Below are 7,253 nucleotides of genomic sequence, written 5' to 3'. Positions count from 1 at the left end.
CTGTCTGGAGGTTTACATGGGAGTGTAGGTGCCTATAAAGACCTAAACAGCTTTGATTTTTTTTAGGCACCTTAAAAAAAAGAAAAGGTTTAGTATGAAGCTTTAAAGTAAAATGAAGCAGTATATTTGTAGCCCCACACCACAGTGCAGGGGTGCAGAATGCTACTGAGAGCTTTCAGGGGACTGAAGGTCTCTATCACTTCTTGTGTTCCATTCCAAGGATGCTGTACATGTTCTTGTATTTTTTTACAGTCCATAAAATCTAAGCAAAGCTGATGCCCCTTTATATACACACACACACACTCCTGCAAAAGCTCTCACAACCTGCACAGTTCCAGATACACCAAAGGATACACTTTCCTATTCTACACACGGTGTCAGAGATGCTGAGAGAGAGCCAGTGATGTGTTCAAGGCTACAATGATGGTTATAATAAACCAAAACAAATTCCAACCCTTGCAACTCATCAGCCTCAGCCCATTCAGTCCACACACACTCTCCTGTCTTGCTCTGCTCACTGCTCCTGCCAGGGGAGGATCTCGTGGGTCTGAGCTATGGCAGATTTCAGTCTCTTCCCCTTCCTTTCACTGTGTGTTTCTGGGCTTTTCACGGAGAAGAAACAATTTGGATAATTCAAATCCTAGCCCTGCAGAGTGCCCAGAGCAAAGGCACCAGCTCAGCACCAGACTAGGGAGAAACAGGGAACTCAGGATGGGGCTGGATCAGCTCCAGGGATGGAAGTGTCTGTCTGCCTCCAACAAACTCATCTCCTGTTCACCAAAAGGACAAAGGGGTTCCACCAGCTCTGTGGTCATGCAGGGTGCTACAAACTCTTAGTTGTCAAGGAAAACAAAGAAACGGAGAATTTCCAAGCCTGAAGCCAGACCAGTCTCCCCAGCCAGCTGGGCAGCAGAGAGGCTCTGCCTTTCAGACAGAGCATCGAGCCCATTTCTGGGTAATAGCCCTATAATTTAGATATCAAGCCCAGGCCAATGAGGGCTCAGCAACCACAATCACCATGTTTTTAGCCATCCAGCCTAGCACAGAAACCCTCCCATAATCCCCTTTCCTAGCACATTATCTTTAATCACAGGCATAATAGAGATTCAATTTGAGCCCTCAGCTGCATTTTCTTCCTCATTATTTACAGCGCTGTATTTTCCTCAGCAATAAACAATTTTCCCCCATTTAATTTTGCATTGATCTGCCTCAAAGAGAGTCTTTTAAGGTTTTGATAGCCCTGTGTGGAAGCTCCTAGTCAGTAATGAAGCCAGAAACTCAGGGTTTTTACCCAGAAAATGGAATTGCACAAAGCGACTGCCAAGAGAGCACCTACTGCCTTTGTTCTCCTTCAGATAACAACCCCATAGATTTGACAGTTGTTTGCAGCTGTTTGACAACACTGTTTTCATCCAAAAGCCCAAATTCCACCATCAAGAGCTGCTCCAGCAAGGGCAGGGGATGTTCTGATTCTCTTTCAGAATGGAGTGACCACCTAAATTCTTTGCAACCAGAGGTTTGGGCTTCACCTCTTTCCTCTTGTACCTTCTCCAGTCCTTTCTAAACAAGCAACCTCTTTAAGCAATATCAGTAGTCTCAACTGTTTAAAAAGAAAGTTGCCAAAATATGAAATTAATCCAGGCTGTGTAAATACACAGTTTCCCCTTAATTGACTCTTTAAATGCACCTGTGTCAATGCAGGCACCCAGCGATGTATCAGCTTGCAGGACTGAAAGGTCTATTCCCCCCTGGAGGCATCTAGGCTAACATTTCCTAAATTACAATCATGTTTTCCTTTTCTGTTAATATTTTCATTCCAAAGGTCATTTACCACACACACACACACACACACACACACACATTCTCCCACAAAGCAGGGGAAGGTGATGAAAGCTGCTTGATTTCCAGACACAGGAGTCAGGCCCTCCATTAATGATGCAAATCTACAGCCTTACTACAAAGATATTTCTATCTGCACTCACCTAGAAAAGGCTCCATTCTGTGGATCACCAAGTGTATGAACACACAGGTTCTGGGAGCAGGTGTGAGAACACCTCTCTGCATTGTGCTACTGAAGATGTCAGATCATCATCAGGGCTTGGAGCAGACTGATCTAGTGGAGGGTATCCATGGCCATGGTAGAGGGTTGGGATAAAGTGATATGTCACGTTCCTTCCAACCCAAAACACTCTGTGATCTCTCCTGAAGCTCAGTGCTTCAGTTGGGCACCCTCATCCCACACTAAGGCACCAAGCTTGGGCATGGAGCTGCAGCCAGCCTAGCTCAGGAAGGTCTCACAGGGCATCTTGCTTATTCCCTAGGACCAGGCTGCACAGCTGCTGTGGATCAGCCCCAAAAGAGAGACCCAAAGCTGCCCAGGGTACTGAGCCTCCTCTATTGCCCTAGCCTGAACTGGGGGGTCTGACAAGGGATGGTTGATCCCAGGAAAGCAGCCACTGAACACTTTATACACACAAGTCTGAGGGCCTTTGATGGTTAATGGTTAATGCACTTTCTGAAATACCTAAGGAACATAATATTTCCTTTGGTTATTATCATATTAGCCTGAGAAGGTTTCTGTGCCCCATCCTAGAGGGTGTCAGGAGCTTAATATTAATTAAATAGCAGATTTAAGGTTATTTCTCATAATCACAGCTGGGATCTGAATTATTGCCTGATGATATTCTACTTGTGCCTCCTTGCTGCTTTTGATTGATTATTTGCATTTGCTGGTTTATAATGTCCATGTATTGCTTTGGACAGAGGCATCTTTTTTGATTCTAACTGCATTACATTCTCTGGTCAGATGATGGATTGGACTTTCCAGCATACCATAAACACCAGCCTGTCCTTGCCAGCATGATATGTATCTATATTCCATATTCACTCCTCAGCACATCCTGTATTCAATCATCCTTATATTCATTTCTCCTGATATTATTATTATTAGCCTTGGGGAACTTGTTTTATAGGCTATTTAGTTTGAATTAAGCATATATGTCAGTCACTTCTTGTTTCTAGAAGAACACAGATGATAAATGGTAGGATTTATTCCTGGACTCTGCTTTGAACTTGTTCCCATCTTTACCTATAGCTAAGTATTATTACTATTAGGAAAACAACTGCTGAATTCTTTGTCAGAGTCTTCCAAGCACAATTTCATAGGCTTGTTAGTGGATTCATTAGACACAATGGGTAATTGGGTTTTCTTCCTACCAACTTTCTGATTTAATCCAATATGGTCTCAAAAGAACAAAATCTTTTGCCATCCCCCCCCATAGATTTCACTGCCACTTCCCAAAAATAAACTCCTTGCTTGATCAAGAATTACTTATATTTCAACCATTTTTATCTTTATTTGAAGCTATTTATACATTGAGACTCACTGAAATTTTAACTATTGTTAATTAAACATGGCCGTGTGAGAATAAGTGGTTGTGCTGACACTTACATGGGATAAGTGTTTGCCCATTCTTTAACTCAGCTTTAATTAGACCAAATCCATGTACTGTTGGTGGAAACATACACAGGCAGAGTCAAATGACTCTGTGTGCAAGTTATGATGAAATATTCAGACATATAATCAGATGTTCCCCCATACTCCTCTTTTAAGGCTTTATGCCCCTTCCTACAAGTTCTGTATCAAAGCACATCTTGGGTGACACAATGCTCAAACTGTTTCCATCATCCCTCTACTCTTACCTCCCACAAATGACTCACACAAAAGTCTCTGGGGATTTCTGGAGTAACTGGCATCCCTTGAGACAAGGGGAACACACTATTGCCTGCTGCTCTGCACCCCTTGGGAGAAGGACTGAGTTACCATTCCCTATCTCTGGCTTGAAGACCACAGATCCCACTAACACAGCCTAGAGCAGCCACACCACAGGCAGCAGAATGTCCCTTCCCTGCTCTGCCCCTGGTTACTACACAACCTCAGTGACTTCTAGTCCCATGATTCATACACCAGTTTCAGGGTGCTCTCCATGGGCTTTTGTGATTGATATTTTTTTGCCTCAAGTTTCCAACTCATGCTAAAAATCAGTGCATTCACTCCCTTTCTGGAGGCATCTGCTGTAACGTGACAGCCTTTGGCGCAGTTGTGTCACATCCCATCGGCCAGAGCTATACATTAGTCAGCCACACATCTCCCAAAATAGAAGTGAGCAGCCTGATGCACGCAAGAGGATTATGAAACTATTTTGTCACATCTGCACTGGGAGATTAAAAGCTGTCAAATGATTAGCATCATGGAAATGGGTTCTCTAGCAAGGTGAAGATTGGAAGCAGCTGGGACGCCACCACCGGAGCTGCAGGCTGTTAAAACTGGCAGATTATCTTCTTTCTTTAGCATTTTTTACATGCAATTCCAGCTATCCCATCAGAGATTAAGGCAGGGAGGCCTTAAAGCAGGTACAATTCTATTTTTCAGACCAAAGTTTACTTCAGTATGCAGTAGACAAGATATTTGGGAGGGAAAATCAAACAAAGAAGTCAGACTAAATCTAAATGGAAAGCAAAGGCTCAGGGAGCCAAAACATGCACAGACAAGAAAAATATAACTATCCACAACCAAAGGCTTTGCTTGGAAATATTACTAACAATTTAGGTGACAATTCTTGCTCTTTCCAATCCTCTAAGTAGCATATCTAAGCAAAATGAATCCCCACACGCTGGCAGAATGACTTGGAATCAGAGGAATAAAAAAAAGCAGCTGAGACATGCTCTGGTGTAGCAGTGGGCATCCCTCCTCCACTCACTGCCACACACACTGGGCTGTGCTGGGGACCCAGGCAGGGCCCTGCAGCCAAACCCATCAAGGGATGACTCAGAAATGGCTTTGAGAGCAGAGACATCCTTGCAGATAGGACTGTGGGAGGATGAGGCATAACGTTCTTTCCACTTAATCCTTGCCAGTGTAAGCACATTTATTATGATAGCTTGGAAAAATACAATCCTTTCAGCACTGGAGAAGCAAGATGTGTCCCTGTGCATTGCATCTGCATCCTGCTGGTGCTCACACGTGCTGATGCCTGTGGCCAAGGCGGTGCATGTGCACTGTGCAGAGGAGGGGATGGGAGCTCAGGATGGATTACATTTCTGTCTCATTACCCTGCCAGCTGCAGCACTCTGAGGGTTAGGGATACTTGCCCAGAGTCCTGACTCATTTCATAGAGCTCATGGGTTTCAGGATAGCAGGGAGGAAAAAGTCAAAGGGGAAGATGTTTCTATGCCTGACCTTTCTTAGAAGGTCAGGAGTTGGGGTGTGTTGCTTTAAAGATCAGGATCTGGGTCTCGGAGCCTTACTAAAGTGACACAGCATCAAGAGAGAGCTCCATACTGGAGCAGCTCCTGGCAGGACCTATGGCCCCATGGAGACAGGAGCCCATGCTGGAGCAGGTTTACTGGTAAGACTTGTCACCCCAGGAGGTCCCAGGCTTGGAGCAGCCTGTTCCTGAAGGACTGCATTCCATGGGAGGGACCCACACTGGAGCAGTTCATGAAGAACTGCAGCCCAGGGGAAAGCCTCTTGTTGGAGAAGTTCATGGCAGAGTGTGTCCCATGGGAGGGACCCTGTGCTGGAGCAGGGGAGGAGTGTGAGGATTCTCCCCCTGAGGATGAAGGGCTGGCAGAGACAGTGGGTGAAGAACTGACCACAACCTCCATCCCCTTACCACTGGCTGGAGGAGGGAGAGAATTTGGCAGTAAAGTTGAGACCTGGAAGAAGGGAAGGCATTTCTAGGATTTGTTTGTACTTCTCACTTCCCTACTCTGATTTCATTGGTAATGTTTTTAATTAATTAAGCTAATTTCCCTGAGTCAAGTCTTCTGCCCATGGCAGTAATGGGTGAGTGATCTCTCCCCACCCTTATCTTGACCTATGGGCCTTTTGCTCTATTTTCTCTCCCCTGTGTAGCTGAGGAGAGGAGTGATGGAGCAGTTTGGGTGGACATCTAGCATCCAGCCAGGGTCAGCCACCACAGCTCACACCATTATCCACACAACCTCTTGTGACAGCATCACCCATAGCTCCAGTGTGACCCCAACCACCACTGAAATCTCCGTTTCAAATAAGAAACTCCTCAGGTAAGTTCATCAACAGGCACAAGGCCCCAAGATTTTGGTGCAGCTCTTCCTGCCAAGCTGGAGAAGGGAAAGGTCAGTGTGGGAAGCCTGTTCAGAAACAATTCTTCTACCCAGGTCCTGCACTTGTTAGATTTACTGATAGTACCCAGATAAAACATCTCATGTATTCCTGGGGATTCACAGTGTGAGCTTCTAATAAGTGAGCACTCAGGAGCAGTATGAAAAAGTTAGGCCTCTTAAATAGACATTCATGCTGGGCACCTGATTTATAAATGTACTGTTTAACCAAAATAAAAGCAGAGGCAGCTCAGCTCCCTGGCCAGACACAGCCCAACCTCCAGCTGGGTGGGAATGGCAGGGACAACATATCTGCTCAATTAGTGACAGAAATGATCCAACAGATATGTCTGTCGAGTTAGATAACACTTTAATCAACCTAAATATTTTGATTCTCAAGGAACAATCCACAACACTTGACACTCCAGAGAGAAGAAGGGCTTATCTTTCTACCAGAAGTAATCTGAAAGGAAACTTCACCAAGAGAAGCCAATTTCCCAATCCCTGTAGATTAACAACAATCTGGCTATTCCAGCTTTTTGAATCTTATTTACATTTTGAACCTGCTATCCTGAATATGGGAGATGCAGAAAAAAAAGCCCCTCCTGAGCTGGAGAGCCTAAAGTTTCCATGAGTGGAACAGAACACAAAGCAGAGCAACTCAACTTGGTTCTTCAGCATGCTCCATGCTGCAAACTGAGATAATAAAACCTAACCCCACCAAAATCTCTGCCTGTGATGAATATCCCCAGATGGAGCAGGAAATAGGTGAAAGTTGTTACACATTCCAGTTGACCTGCTCAGTGTCCCATGTGGTTTGTAAAATGTGTTTTCAACAAATACTATTAACTCACTTTGTTTCCTACAAGGTACTGATTTCCAATGCTTTTAACAAGTCCTTTGAAACACTCCGTGATGTTTGTATTTATTGCTTGAGCAGATCTGAGGTCTCAGGTGCAAAAGTCTGCCTGGGGCTACATGTGTCTCTCCACCATGGACTTGATTAAAGGAAAAATCCAGACTGATAGGGAGAAGAACAATTTTCCTGTTACATGAAAACTGTTTGGATGAGAGAGGAGCAGAATTTTCTCCCTTTTGCGACATCCATC

Source organism: Acanthisitta chloris, unplaced genomic scaffold, assembly GCF_000695815.1.
Source record: "Acanthisitta chloris isolate BGI_N310 unplaced genomic scaffold, ASM69581v1 scaffold10873, whole genome shotgun sequence".
Classification (NCBI taxonomy): domain Eukaryota; kingdom Metazoa; phylum Chordata; class Aves; order Passeriformes; family Acanthisittidae; genus Acanthisitta; species Acanthisitta chloris.
Note: the sequence above shows the minus strand (reverse complement) of the source record.